Source organism: Fukomys damarensis, unplaced genomic scaffold (assembly GCF_012274545.1).
Source record: "Fukomys damarensis isolate Sample0158 unplaced genomic scaffold, DMR_v1.0_HiC HiC_scaffold_16, whole genome shotgun sequence".
NCBI lineage: Eukaryota > Metazoa > Chordata > Mammalia > Rodentia > Bathyergidae > Fukomys > Fukomys damarensis.
The window spans coordinates 81,859,046-81,873,883 of record NW_022900928.1 but is presented as its reverse complement, the minus strand read 5'-3'; the positions used below and the strand labels follow the sequence as shown (position 1 = coordinate 81,873,883).

At 48.8% G+C, this 14,838-nt stretch overlaps 1 long non-coding RNA gene across 1 annotated transcript in view; it reads left to right on the top strand.

The window, feature by feature from the left end:
- LOC104874762 overlaps window positions 1-13,987 on the top strand; it is a 20,512-nt gene extending 6,525 nt beyond the window's left edge. Inside the window, exons 2-4 of the long non-coding RNA XR_783851.1 lie at window positions 11,452-11,560; window positions 11,928-12,018; window positions 13,749-13,987. This is a non-coding gene — a long non-coding RNA (uncharacterized LOC104874762). The remainder of the gene's footprint in view (window positions 1-11,451; window positions 11,561-11,927; window positions 12,019-13,748) is intronic.
- The last annotated feature ends 851 nt before the right edge of the window (window positions 13,988-14,838 follow it).

Sequence of the window (14,838 nt, the reverse complement as noted above, 5' to 3'; positions counted from 1 at the left end):
CCCCACCCCCGCCCCTCCACTGCATGCCTCACCCCCCACCCTCCACTCCACGCCCCTCCTCTCCCACCCATAGGTGACACATATCAAGCAGTCGCCTCACTCTCCTTGTGTCATTCCCACAGCAAGCACCAGTCTGTGGGTGGAAACTTCTGCCCCTGGTCACCTGGCTCGGCCTCTTCTTTTTGAGTAGGTACAGCAGTGTGACCCAGGGGGGAAGGATTATGGTACTAGGCATCAAATCAGTTGTACACACAGCCCAGGAAGCAGAGTATGCATGCTAATGTGGACTATTAGGGTGATTTATTTCATGTGCAGAGTTCATGAGCCTGCAAAGTCAGCAGTGGCATTTTCTTGGTATGAGCTGATCCCAGTTCTGGTCATGCAAAGAGGCCCTGGTAAGGGCTCAGAGAATCAAAGCAGAACTTTCATACCCAGGCCCTCTGTCCTCCTGCCGCCCCCTCATCCTCACTTTTGCCTGCCCCAGACATGTCACACCCACAGAGCTGGTAGCTTTGTGAGGGATAAGAGTGCCCTGGTAGTGAGCTGGGCTTGTGAGTACATGTGGGCCTGGCACCTGGGAAAGCTCCTGTTCCTGGATACTGGGATTGTGCAAAGCAGTGGAGTCCAGACAAGAGGCAATGGTGTGTAGCATTTCACAGAGAGGCTGGGGCTGGTCCTTACTCCTTTGCTACCTCACGCAGGTGTGGGCTACCCCAGGCATCCCTATTAGCATTGTAACACCAAGGTGGGCAAGAGAAGATAGATTTTTGTCTAACCCAGAGACTCATGTGTGCCAAGCCACAGCGACTGGCATGGCTAGGGAGAAGGAAGGAGGCAGGAAGCTGGGGCCAATGCCAACTTTGGAAAGATGCCAGCAGCTGGCACAGGGCTTGCTTAGCTGCACTATGAGCATGTGAGAGGTGAAGGGACCATTCTGCAGGAGCACTGGCTGGCTCTAGGGCTTAGAACAGGGTCAGATTCAGCTCACAGCCTTTATTCCTTTAGCTCAGCACTCACAGACCCAAGATGCTGCTTGTCTCCCTCAGTTACTCCTTGCTAGAACAGTATCCAGCAAAGTAATGACCATGGATGGGGCACTTGGTATTTGGCCACACATTCAACCTGGGGGTGGGTGAGCCCTATTCTGAGGTACCAGGAAACAGTTCTCCTGCAAAACCTCAGAGCTTCTAAAGTGAATGAGGGAACGAGCATCAATGGAGTGGATAAGAGCCCACAGAAGGTAAGCCCATCCCCTGGCCAGGCCCTGCTTTCTGCAAGGGTGACTCTGGGTGACCCTCCTCCCCACTCCAGTCTGCAGCAACATAGGGCTCGATCTGGCCAGGAAGCCATGGCCAAGAGAGCTCAGAAGCAGAGATTTGTCTAGGGATGGAGCCTGCAAACTCCTGCAAAGCTGCAGCCTGGCTCCACCCCTTTTCTGCCTGGAGCTCAAAGGGATGACATCACCCAGACAGAGCCTCAGCCTTCTCAGGCTTCCTTTCGGGAAGCCTGCAGCTGTGGGGCCTGGGGACTTCCTGAGCATGGGTTAATCTGCTCCCCCCCTGAATAGGGTCAGCTGTAGGGGTCTCAGCTCTGGGGTCTTACGGATGTGCCTGACTCTTCAGACTTTCAGTTCCTGGAGTGTTTCTTCCCCTGAGCTCGGTCTCTTGGGCAGTTGGCCTAAGCATTCTTCCTCACCCTGCCAAATGCCTCTGCTCATGCCAGCACTAGCTGCAGCCCCGTTTTTGCTTCGGGTCCATGGAGAAGGATTAGATCACTAATTCTGACCAGGCAGCAGTCAGCCACAGTGAAGCCCATGTCCCCCTTCTGTGGTCCCGTGTCCCCTCTTCCACCCCAGACCCTACTGGGTGCTTGTGTTGCCTGCTTGCAAAGCATATGCTTGGCTGGCTGCTTAGTGTCTGCTGTTTATCCGTCTCTTCCTACTTAACTTCTGTTTCTTCTTGGCCCATCTGGTTCGCTGGTACCTGTCTTTCACTCAGTCTGTGCCTGCACTCTGTACTGCATTCTGCACCCTCTCTTCCCTCCTGCTGCCATCTTCCTTCCCAGGGCCTGGCTGCTCTTGTCCACCTTAGTGCCACATGTGGAAACCCTTGACCTTGGATGTGGGACCAGTGAAGGCCCGGATCAGGCACAGACAGGGGGCCTGATGTGGAGGTGTCCCCGAAGTGTCCCAAGGTTGCTGTTTCAGGATGGAACTGAAGTGGGTGGGCCATGTGGGCAGTGCCTTGGACCAGGAAGAGGACTGGGTCCCAGTAGAAACCTTCTTTCCAGGCCTTTGTGAGCTCTTACCCCTGAGGGAATTCTTGGGTGAGGGGTCACCATGCCAAGTCTTATAGATGCTGCTCTCTGCCTTCAGGTAGCAGCTGGAGAGACTGATCCAGAGAAGCCCCACCTTTCTTTGGGCTGGAGTCTACATAGCTGCTTTTGGCTCAAACAAGGCAATGGCAGTCTGGTGGTTCAGGCAGCAGTGAGGCACGCCAGATACCCCAGGGAGCAGGGGGCATTTGGGAAGACAGCTGTTTGTCAAAGGAGGGGTGAGCTTGCTGCCCTGTTCCACCCCGCCAGCCACCCCCCGAGCCAATGCTGCCACCCCAGAAACAGCTATGCCCAACACAGCACGGTGGCTCACACTTACTCTCCAATGCAGCCCCTTCTCTCCAAGTGGGCAGGAGGTAGCAGCTCATGGCTTCCCTGGGACTCATGAGGCCTCAGGATGAAGTTGAGCAGGTGGGTGGAGCTGGGGAAGCTGGTGAAGAAGAGATGGAGCCCCCTTGGGGACAGGGCTGTCACAAATCTGCCTCTCTGGACAGGTCGCTCCTCCAGGCTGACGCTAGCTGTGAGGAGGCCAAGCTGGCCCAGAGTCAACAAGGGTGCATGTGCTTGGGGACCATCAGCTGCTGCTCCATCTAAGCATCTGCTTCCCACAGAAATCCACTGGCCTGACTGCCAGGCCCCACTGCGTGCCCACTCTGTGGCTGTTCCCTGTCACCATCTTCCATCTGCCTGCTCCTCAGTTGCCTGGCTCAGCTCCTCTCGGCCTCCTTATTTCTCTCTCAGAATTTTCTTTCTCCCTGCTCCTGCTTCTCCCTTTTTAGCCACATTCATGTCCTGGTTCCTGAGCTCTTGATCTTCATTTTTTTCCTTTATTCCTTGTTTCCTTTTGGATCTCTGCTGTTTTCCCCCATATTCACTCATCTCTCTCCCTCTCCCCCCCCATACATATTCATTTAGTGGCTCCTTAAAAACTCACCTAGATTGTTCTACATGTGAAAAACCTTCAGAAATTGGACTTCTTAGTCTCTTCTCTAGAAGCTGCCTCAGACCACTTCCAGATTGTCTGGATGTTGGCAAACTCACCTTCTCTGCACTTGAGCATGGCTCCCTCTGCAAGGTCTCCTCTTCTGACAGGGCCATTTGATATGTGTCCAGGCCCACAGATGAGCCACAGTGTCCAGGGCACATCTTGCTGTGGGGGACCTGAAATGTCTCTCCTTAAATGAACCTGAGGAGTCATCCCTAGAAATTGACAGGCTCCAAAACGTTGATCTTTTATATGTACTCTATTATCCTTTTAACAGCTCTTGTAGGAGGCTTGTAAATGAAGGGACTGCAGTGTTCAAACTGGAAGTCACTCTGCCAGGACTGCCTAGCATTTTTGAAACACAGCATAGTCAGACTTAGCTTCTGGATTTTTTGCTCTTGGCTGTGTCACTCAAATAAACAGAGTTTAAGAGCAAGGGGAATGCGAAAGGAGCAGAACCTGGCTCAGCCCTGAGGATGGCCAGGAGTCGGGTGCAGCACATCCTGGTGCCCATCTTCCCCAGCCCACTGCCAGTGTTGGGGGGGATGGGGGCTGTGTCCTCAGTCCTCCCAGGTGCCACACCACTCCTCGGCTCCCAAGGAGCCTCCATCTCCCTTCTCTGCCTAGTTAGCATGTGGCCTCATGAATCCTTCTCTGCTTTATTCTTCTCTTTCATTCCCACCTTCCAGGCATCTGCCCTTCTTTCCCTTGCCCACCAATTCTCCTATCCCTTGCCTGTCTTTGCTCTCTCTCTGCCTTCTCCTAAGCCCGATTCCTTGACCTTTGTCTTCTCACTGATGGAGGAGCCAGCGTGGTCAGGAGTGGGGCCCAAAAGAGGGACAGAAGTGGGCTCATGACCCTGGTAGAACCTCCTGTAGCTCCTGTGTACCTCTCCTTTAGGAACAGCTCAGGGGTTGTAGACCCAGCCTCAACACAACTCACATCTATGACAGATTTATTCTCCAGGTGTGTAGACACCTGGTGGTGAGGGTCCTGGGCCCTCAGCTTGGCAGGCCAGCCTGGGGAAAGGCATCGGACCCTCCTGCAGCTATGAGTGACAGACCTCCTTTTCCACAAGGAGAGTTCCTGATATCTCCTTCCCAGGCCCACACATGCCGGCCTCTGTTAGCCGAGGACAACTGATCAGCACTGGGACTTCTCCTGTTACTTCAAGTGTGACTTTTCTTCTATCACCAGCTGCTTCCTAGTTTTTACATGGGGCTCCTGGTCTTAATTTTTTCTGAATTTTTATATTTTTCTGTGCAGGTAAAACAAAACAAGACAACAACAAAAAACTAAATCTTAAAAACACACCGTGTGATTTAACTCTTGGTCCCATTGCAGAGGAACCTGATATGGATTGGGCCCTGGTCCTCAGATGGGGGAGGGTGCTCCTTCTTCTGCTATCCTCCTCATTTGGTGGATCCCAGATCTCATCACATGGAGCACTGAGTTCCTGTTTCTGTAAGAGGACAAGGTGAGCTCTTGAGAGGGAGCCTCCCAGAGCCCCCCAGTTAAGCAGGGAGTGCTGAGCCCAAGTGGAGTGAGGAGAGCCTCTCTCATTTCACAGAGAAGATTGTGGGAGGTAGCAAAAGCATTATTAGTGCCAAGGCTTATATGGTGAAGTCCTGGTCCAGCTCAGCTGGTCCTGCTGTCAGGTCCTGGGCCACTCACTAAATTGTTCAGTCTCACATTCTTATCTTTCAAGAAGAGCAATAATAATCCTACCTCATGGCATTGTTGAGAAGATTAAGTGAGGAACTGTAAGTATGAGCCCTCCATGTATTATAAAGAGCTCAAGAGAGCTTACCATTGATGGAGCAGTGGGGGAGATTTTATGTGTCAATGGCAGCACTAGTCCTCTGTGAGGCTCAGGGAGGGAATTCTGAGGAAGAACTCGGAACGCAGAGATGCTGATGCCTGGGTGCCAAGAGAGGAGGAAGGCAGAGCCCTGCCACCTCACAACCTCACGTGCTCGGAGGCCACTGTTCCCTACACAGTCACTGCTAGAACAACAGCCACAGGCTTCAGTCCCATTCCCTATTAGCAGTCATGAGAGCGTGTCAGTATGTCAGGGCACCAAGGTGAGGCCTGGCCAGGGAAGGGCATGGATGGCAGGTCTGTAGAATGCAGTGCAGCTCTCCTGGGGGAGCCTGACCTCCCCCAAGGATGAGAAGGCAAAAGACAGAATCAGGGCTTGGAGACTAGCACCAAAACATAATATCACGGTGATCGCTGTGAAATTTACAGCTAAAGTGAATAAAAGAGATGTTAAAACATTAAAGACACTAAAAAATCCTTTATCTGCTTCCCCTGCATGAGGGCAGGCTGCCTTTAATGTTTGCATCTGTGTTGTATCCTTGCAGAATTGTTAGTTCCTCTTGCACAAGGACCTTGTCATCTTGGATCACATTTCTGTGCAGTGCCTTGCAGACACACGCACTTAATACATATTACTCAATGGAGTGATTGGAAGAGAGCACGAACAAAGAGAGAGGAAAGTAAGAGGTGACTACCTCTGTTTTTATGTAATCCATTGTGTAGGAGACTGAGCACCCGTGCTTTGGGACTGATCTGGGTGCAACTGAAATTTGATTTTCTGCCTGAAAAGTGAAAAAGTCAACACCAGCAAACTGGCTGTCTTGTACTCTTTCTATCTTGACAGGTTCTGGAACATCAGACTGCTGGCAGTAGAAGGTATAGTTGGCTAGGGTAGGGGGATGTGGGGTAGAGTTAAGCAGTTATAGAGCTCAGAGGAAGAAACACTTGAGAATATTAGATTGGACTAGTTGGTGCCATTGTCACAAAAGTGGAAACAGAGGCCCAGAAAGCAAAATGACTTGCTCTAGAGAATCTGTTTTGCTGGTGGCAGAACGGGGAATAGAACACAAGTTTTCTGAGTCCCAATCTGGAGCTTCTCCAATGATGACAAACTATGCTGTAAGGGTTGTTAAGCGCATAACCCCCTGATCAGGATGGGCCTGAGGTTCTTCTGGCTTAGTGATGGAAGGCCAGGCTGAGGCTAGGTGAATCCATCCCAGAGAATGAAAACTGTAGGCCAAAAGCTCATGCTTTCCTGAGCCCTCTTCCCAGTGATCCTGGCAGGGGCTGTGGGGGTGAGAGCTTTCCCAGGTAAGCAGAGATCAGAGAAGGCAGTTTATAAAGTGCACCCTCTGCATGGAGACCAGACCCCAACTCAGGCTTTCCTGATGACCCCCACCATGGCACTCCAGTGGTGGAGGATTCCACTATCTTCTCTTTTGCCTCTAGTTGGAAAAAGACACAGGCTGAGAGCCTTGTTCTGGCTTGTGGGCTTTGCCTGCTGCTCTCCTGACTGAGCCAGGAGGCTAAGAAGATTGGAAAAAGAGAAATAAAAATAGCTGGAGGATGAAAGATGCCCATCTGTCGTGTGGGCAAGAGAGCCCCAAGGAAGAAGGTGTACTGTTTAGACCCCTGGCTACTAGGCTGGACTGGGGATTTCTGGCTTTACAGGCCATGAAGAGCAGCCCTGTCCATGGGAGGTCAGAAGATGGAGTAGGACTGGAATAAACTTTGAGGCCCTTAAAGTTATGTTTGGGCATAAGACCTTCATAGTTTGATTCAAGTGACTTGGTCTTACTGAGCTGACTTTTTCACTCCTTACCATGGGGTAATAATATCTTACAGAGTAGCTGTGAAGGTGAAACAAACATGCTAGTTTTCCCAGGACTCTGCCTGGTAGTTCCTTCCTTTCCATCACTAGCTGGGTAGTCACTCCCTTTGCTCTCTGAACTTCTGAGAGCAGAGCTTACTGGACAATCTCCTGGAGTTGAGGGCTCTTCGGGCCTTGAGGAACTTCCTGGAGTCACCACCAAGCTGCCTGTTTGTGGCCTGAGGATAAGCGTGTTGTCTTCACACAACCATGCAAAGCAGTCACCACAGTTGATCTGCTCTGCAAGCACATATTCCATGTATGTGGTCAGAGAAGGCACCCAGCCACCAGAGCCTGGAATCTCAGAGCCCCGTGTTCAGGGGCTTGCTATTTTATTAGAGATGAAAGCTCACAACTTGGGACCTCTGCTGTCAGCTGGTGTATGGCCATGCAGAGTTGCGAGCAGACAGATACAAGTTCCAACCTCAGTCTTACTGTCTGTGACTTCAAGTGTCTCTACAAGACTCTGACAGTTTCTTCATCTGTAAAAAGTGGACAATACTTTACTTAGAAGTTTGATTTGGAGACTAGGGGACTAGGGGGATAAGTTAGTAATACAGCATGTGCTTAGCTTGTGCAAGGACCTAGGTTTTAATCCCCTGCACCAAAAAACAAAACAAAACAAAATGCACACACACAAAAAAAACAAAAACGTTACTTTGAAGATTAAGATAGGCATACTGTTAAATCACCACACAGTAAGATGTAAGGAGACAACGCCGGATGACGGTGATGTTAACTCATATCTACAAGCACCCAGGGAAATGGTGTTCTTGGGAAGGTGTTAACCTGCCTCAGCAGCCTCTGCCTTCATCCACCTCTTCCTTTTTTACATTTTACCTAGGGGCATCCATTCTCAGTCTCTCACTGTACAACCCCCATGGGTCACTCGAGGGAAAATCCACATTTTTTCTGAATCTTCTGAATGACTGTGCTAGAGGTGGTCAGATGTCACCTGGGTGCAGGCTTACCTTGGAAGAGATGAGCCAATCTCTTTTTTAGGATAGCTTGTGGTCAAGGGTTTGGAGCTCATGAGCAGAGGCCCTGGTAGAGGGTGGGGATCTCTGTGTTTGGGTTGCCTTGCTGGTAATCAGGCCCTCTGCTGGGGAGCTGGCTCAGACCCTGCCTCTAACCTTTCAGTCTCCCACGAGGCCTGCTCAATGCCACCCTTTTGCCCTCTGTGTCCCCTCTGCCTGATCACAGCAGACCCTTTCACACCTCAATTAGCCACTTAAGGAAAAGAAAGCCCAAGTGCAGGCTGGGAAACCTGTCCAGATCTTGATGAATAGTTTCTCAAGCCTGCTGTTGCCATAGCAGCCAGCTGGGAACACTGTTTCCAGGGCCTGAGGTGTTCAGACAGGCATAGGGTGCTGCCCCGCTGGGCTGCCCACTCTCTTCCCCTCACCCTGGCCTCCTGGCTCTCTTAGCAACAGCCACAGCCATCGCTATCGCCATCGCAACCAGCCTCTGCACTGGCCAGGGGCAGTGTCCCTGGAAGGGGGGATTGTGTGTGTGTGTGTGTATGAGAGAGAGGCAGAGAGAGAGAGAGAGAGAGAGAAAAGAAAAGGGTTTGGTGATCTAAACCATAATAATAATATGACTATAAGGATGTTTCCTGATTGTACAAAGAAGAGGCTCACTGGTGATCTGATGATTGTTCCAAACTTCCAAGAACAGGCTTGTGTATTGGGGTATGTGTCAATTTTCCAGGAAAAAATGGTTTGTAGTTTTTATCAGAGTGTCAAAGATCCCCAGTAGATAAGAACTTTAATTATAGAAACTTTTACCTTTTGAAATCAGAGTAATCTCAGGGACTGGTAGAAATAGGCAGGCTTAAGAGAAGCTTAGGAAAAGGAACGAGTATACCACAAGTTGGGCTCTAGTGACCTGCTACCCTGGAGCCTTTCTAGGCCTCAGAGTCCCCATAATCTGGCATTTGTCCAGCTGTAGACCTTTGGGAAAAAGGAATGGGGTGTCCCTCTTAGCATAGCCCTTGTCAGGATTCTATGCTTGCCACCCTTTTCCTCGTATACCTTTGCCCTAGTGTTCACTAGCATTCATCTAGGTCCCAAGCTTCATGTTTTATAGCCACTATAAAACTACCCAGCACTACCTTGTTTAATCCTCACTCAACACTGCCATTTCAAATTCAAGACATCGGAACAACAAAACATCTTAATTGACTTGCCTAAGTTTGCAGTTTCAAGTCAGGGAAGTTAAAATACAACATCCTCCTAAGAAGATGGCCCCAAACCATAGCACCTGACTTGACCCCAGAGAACTCATGAGCTAGGTGGCCCAGGTTGTCACTCATGGGGCAAATAGAGGATCTGGACAATTCCTGTTCCCAAAGAACAGTGATGGCAGTCAGATGAGTGGAAACTACCTGAAAGGTACTCAGAACAGCATCTATCACCAAAAACCTCAGAGTTAAATATGGTGGGACTCACAAGTTTGCCAATTCTAAAGCTGGTGTTCTATACAGAGGGGTTTGCGGTCACAGGGAGGCAGGAAGGGAGGGATTAGCTAAAACTGGATGGGAAAGTAGGTCTGGTCTATTTATCCCAGGACATGTGTGCAGAACAGCTCTCACAGTGGACTTCTTGTAAGAACTTGAGCAGATTTTGATAAAATGACCTGCTGTGATCCCACAGGCATCAATAGTATGAAAGAGGGACAGTGGCCATTAAACATTTGCTATTGTGTCTCTGCATGGTAGCCCACCCTACACTGTAAGGTATATTTTTAAATTTTTTTGTCCTTTTTTTCCTACTTTTACTTGGCTCAAACTCTTTCTCCAGAGCCTGTTTTTTAAATAACTTTAATAAATGTAAAACTTTGCTACTATTTATGTTTCTTTCACTCAATTCTTTGTTCAGGATGGAAGGAACCTAGAAATCACCTCTAAAATGAGAGCCCAATACCTCACAGCCTGGTAACAGTAGAGTGCGGGATGGTCCTGATCCAGCAGAGGCACCAGAGATCTGAGCTCAGTAGGGCTGCTTGCTATGTGAGCATGGCGGAGTCACTCAGGCGCAGCAAGCCTGGCTTTCCTTATCTCTAAAGAACAAGGTTAATGACACTATCATGCTTTCTCAGAGGGCAGCTGTGTAGTAATCACTACTGATTTCACAAAGATCAGATCAACATCTGGGAAAGTTCTTTGTAAACTGCACCATGCTACAGAAACATACTCATTATCCTGGCACTGAGATGACCAGCAGGGCTTTGTGTCCTTCCCCCAGCTGTCAGCTCAGGGCAGGGAGCCCAGAGTGATGCCCCCGAGGCGGGCAGATAGCAGGGTGCCTGTAGGTACCCATGTGCCCAGGCCAGCAGCCAAAGTGAGCATGCTTAGGAATTCCACAGAGACAGCTGGGTCCAGGCTTGGTTGGCAGGGGCAAAGGGAGGCAGATGTGAATGTGAGGCTGGAGGGAAGAGGGCAAGAGGGTGGGTGGAGCTATAGGATGCCTTCCAAAGGGTATTGGACAGCCTTCTCTAGGAGGCTGAATAATTAGTGGAAATGAGAAGGAGCTTTGTTAGTCATTGCTAAAGAGAAACACAGCAGGTATTATCCAATCAGCTAATGGAGGGGTTCATAGTCTCCTTGGGCTTCTGGAGGGAGGATTTCACATCCCTTTCCATTTTGTCCTGGAAGTCTCATGGTGCTAGGAGCAGATGGTGAGGGGGAAGAGGGTGGGTCCTTATTCTTGAGTCACTTGCCTGTCTGAGTACCTTTTAGGGGTTCTGGAAAGTATAGCACACAGCCAGCACCTTGGGCAGCCAGTTGGCAGGAAGGAGGTTCCACAGGGAAGGTGGTGGTGCGAATAACTGGAGGCCCTGCCAGAAGCCATAATCAGAGGTGATTAATTGGTGGAGGAGAAGCTTCTGGGAGTCATCTCTGAGTCAAGGATGAGGCTGTCTTGCCTCTCCCACTTGCCTCACCTGCTTCCAGTGGGGGAGGCTTTCTGAAGAAGGCAGTGATTCAGAGGCAGCGAAGGAAGCAGTGTTCCCTGTGCTGAGGAGCTTCTGAGGCTCTGCAGTAAAGATCTTTGTCTCTTTAATTTCTGCAGGTAACATGAGGAGGTTGTAGCTCTTTTCTGAGATGCAAGAGGCTGGGATGAATGGGAGGAGCATGTGGGAACCTGGGCATGTCAAACATTGAGGCATCTGTCAAGAGTAGGGTGGGACCTTGCTAATCAAAGGACCTGAATTTCAACTCCAAGTGGGTACTCACCAGCTCTGGCCTGTGCCTCACCCTCCCCAAGTCTACTGAATGGGGACGAAGTATCTATACCACAAGGCATTCTGAAGTTGTTAGCAGAGCCCTGAGAGGCCTGAGGTGGGATAATGCTCACACTTCTGTCCCAGAAAAGGACACACAGCCCATTTTTTTAAACAGGCAGTATTAACTTTCTTTAATTCTCTCTTTTTTGTTCCAAAGAGAAGCAAAGAAACTTGTTCTATAAGATGAAACAGGCTGGGATCATGTGTGTAGTTGTTGCAATGGAACAATAAATTGGATAACACACAGACGCAAAGTACCAAAAAAGGTAAATACTTAATAAAAAGGGCTGCTGTATCATTGTGAAGTAAACTTCCACCTTGGAGGAAGTTACTAAAAGTTGATACACCTTGAAAATACCAATTGGCTTTTGAGGAGACCTCTATGACACTACTTTTTGTTTTAGCTGTAGAGCCAAAAAATAAGAAGTCAGAAAACTGGGCATTTGGAAGAGCTAAGTAGAATAATCAAGACATTCTGGTCTGACTACTTCTACATGGCCATGAGTTGAGTGGACTGTGTTATGGGGCTGGAGCTAGACCTTGTTGGGTTTGTTCAGCACTCCATCTCAGGCTGCACCAAACCTTGACTTATAAGACATTCTAATTATTTTCAACTTTTTTTTTAATCACAAGGGAGAAAAAAACTTAGCAGTAAGAAGGAAGAAGGATAATTGAATTTTTCACAGAATGCAAGAGTAAAGGACACGAGACACACGTGGCAAAGGTAGGGGTGTCACTTTCTTAACCTCATGGACACAGAGCCAGATTTGATAATGTTTCCTCTGGGCACAGCTCCAGGTGTCCCATACTCCCATGAGGATCCTCGCGTAGGGAGTTGGGGTCCTTCCAAGCTCACCTTGAGATGCGTCTTCTCTATTCCCGTCTCGTTCACTCTCTCCTCCCCTATACCATCCTCATCAGTTGCTCATTGCAGAGACATCTGCCATGAGCTGGTCTATTATTCAGGCTCAACTTGCACAGAGATTTTCTTTCACCCCCATTGTTTATTATGAAGTTGGGGAAACTGGAGGTCATTTGTTTCAGGAACAGCCCTGAGCAGGTTTGGGTTTTGGATCTATCAGAATTCTCTCCTGCAGACTGCACCCTGATCATTCTGTTAGCCCCAAGAACTCTGACAAGCAGGATGATGACCACCAGAATAGGTAACCAAGTAAGCAAGACCTTTACTGTACAGATAATTAGAAATAAAGTCCCAATTGTCACATCTACCTGGACATAAGCCTTCCCCAGTGTCAGGCTGATGACTTCTTGAGGATCCTTCCCAGTTCTGAGACTCCAGCTCTTCTCTCGAAGCCTGGCTCCTCATTTACTCTTCAGCCTTGGCCAGCTGCAGAGCAGTAAACATATCTCCTGTCAAGCTTCCTCCTCACTTAACATTTGTGGGCTGCAGCTTCTTGCTACTTAATGCATGGACAACAACAATCAGCATATAGATTGAGCTGCTAATATAAGAAGAGAAAAATGAAAAAAGAAGATGAGAATGTTATAGAGCTGACTTGGCCTCTTCCAGGGAGAAGATACTTCTCAGGGAAGGGGCTGATCATCTGTCTCTGTTACTTAGCAAAAGAGATAGAAAGAGTTTTAACAGGCTGTGCTACCACAGAGTTACCCTCCCACAGTCCTTTATACACACACAGGAGCAGAGAGGGAGAAGGAATAAATGGTTGAGGATACTGGTCAGCTTCGCTATTTCCTTGTGAATCCAAAGACTAACACATTATGCTGAGCACTGGCCCTGTCTTCCTCACTGAAGGATTTTCCATTGTACATCGTCTATTGGTGATGTGAATTATCTACTGTGCATTTCTGTGACAACTAGATCCTTGCTGAGTGTTCTCACTACAAGGCAATTAAGGTGCAATGTCAGCCTCTAGGTGTGGGGCAACAGGAAAGCGGATTAGGGCACAGGATTACACTTAGGCCAGAGGCTCATGGGGCATGTAACCATAGAAGCACAGCTTTAGAATACACATGTGGGATTCCAGAAAAGTGGCCCGAGGCTTCATGAGATGAAATGGTCCATCACAGATCTTGCTCATTGGTAGTACACCAGGAGTAAAACTCGGGCCTTTGAACTGTATCCCTTCTGTGTTGGTGGAGCCTTCCATGCAGGAAGCAGTGCTGACAACATGGTTATGCAGCACTGGTAATTAATTGAACAACAATCTTGTCCAATAACTGTTATCTCAAAACTTTTGCTAGGCATTCTGGATGTGTGTGGGTCTGAGGGTCCTGCACATTTAGGGATCTGCCCTGGTTTGAGGCATGGGGGCACCCCAAAGAAGATGTCTCCGTGGCCATGGGTGTTAAGCCTGGAGCTGTACCATGTTGCTTCCTGGGTCACACCAACCATTACAATAGTCAAATCTGTAAATAAAGACACAAAATCAAAACAGTCATTTTCTCTCCATCTTCTTGTTCTTCTGCATCTAGGGTGGTTCGTGATTTCCTTATGATTTAGCATTTCTGTACACTTGGACTTGTCATCACCATTACTCCTACAACTGATCTGGAGTGTGCTCCCTCCTCCTTCCCATCACCACCTCCATGGAGCCTCCTCCACTCCACCTGTTGTTTCTTTCTGTATACAGCACAGCTGGTCTTGTCCCCATCAGAGATGTGTTCTACCCCCAAGCTAGAGGAGAACATGAAAAGTCTCAGGAAGATCATAAGCCTCCTTGGTGTCCAGAGGTGTGGCCGACTTCACCCAACAGACTGGCCACCTTCTGGCACCATGAACAGTTCTGATTCCATCCAACCAACTTCACTGCATACATGTTGTGCTCTAGGCATTGTACCACATGCTGGAGATGCTTGTCATCTGAAACTGGGTCTTGGTACCCAGAGGAGCACTCCATTGAATGAAGAAGCAGGTAGAAAAATAGTGGCTTCCTTACAACACCATGGATGTATGGTAGGTTATAATGGACCTGTGGTGGGTAATAAAGCACAATGACTTTGAAGAACCAAATGGAGTGACAGTTCAGTTAATCCAAGGATCAGGAAGCTCTCAGAGAAGGTGGTGCTTGGATGGGGTGTTTGTTGGGGGTTATTCTTCATTTTGTCAACTTGACTGGCCTTGGGATCCCTTTGAAGGATTAATGGAACACACTTCTGGGTTTTTTTGAATGGGTCACAGAGGTTTGACCTTATTTCTAGTCCTTGGTTCTTTTATCTCCAGTGCCATTCCGCTGTCCTGGCTGCCATGAACTAAACATCTTTGCTCGGCTATCCCCTTCTGTCATGATGTTTCTGCCTTGCAGCCAGCTGACCATGGACTGAATCTTCTAAAACCATGAGCTAAATCAAACTTCTCTTCCTTTAAATTGTGGGTGTCAGCTATTGTGTTTCAGTGATGGGAAATCTAATACAGCATTGGAGGGTGGATTAGAGTGGAGTAGATGAATAAAGCTGAGGGAAGGGAATGAAGGAAGACGACTTTTGTTCCCACCTGGGAATACAATGGGAAGATCCCAGCAAGTGCCTAGATGCCTTGAATTTATTAGAAATCTCTCTACCCAGG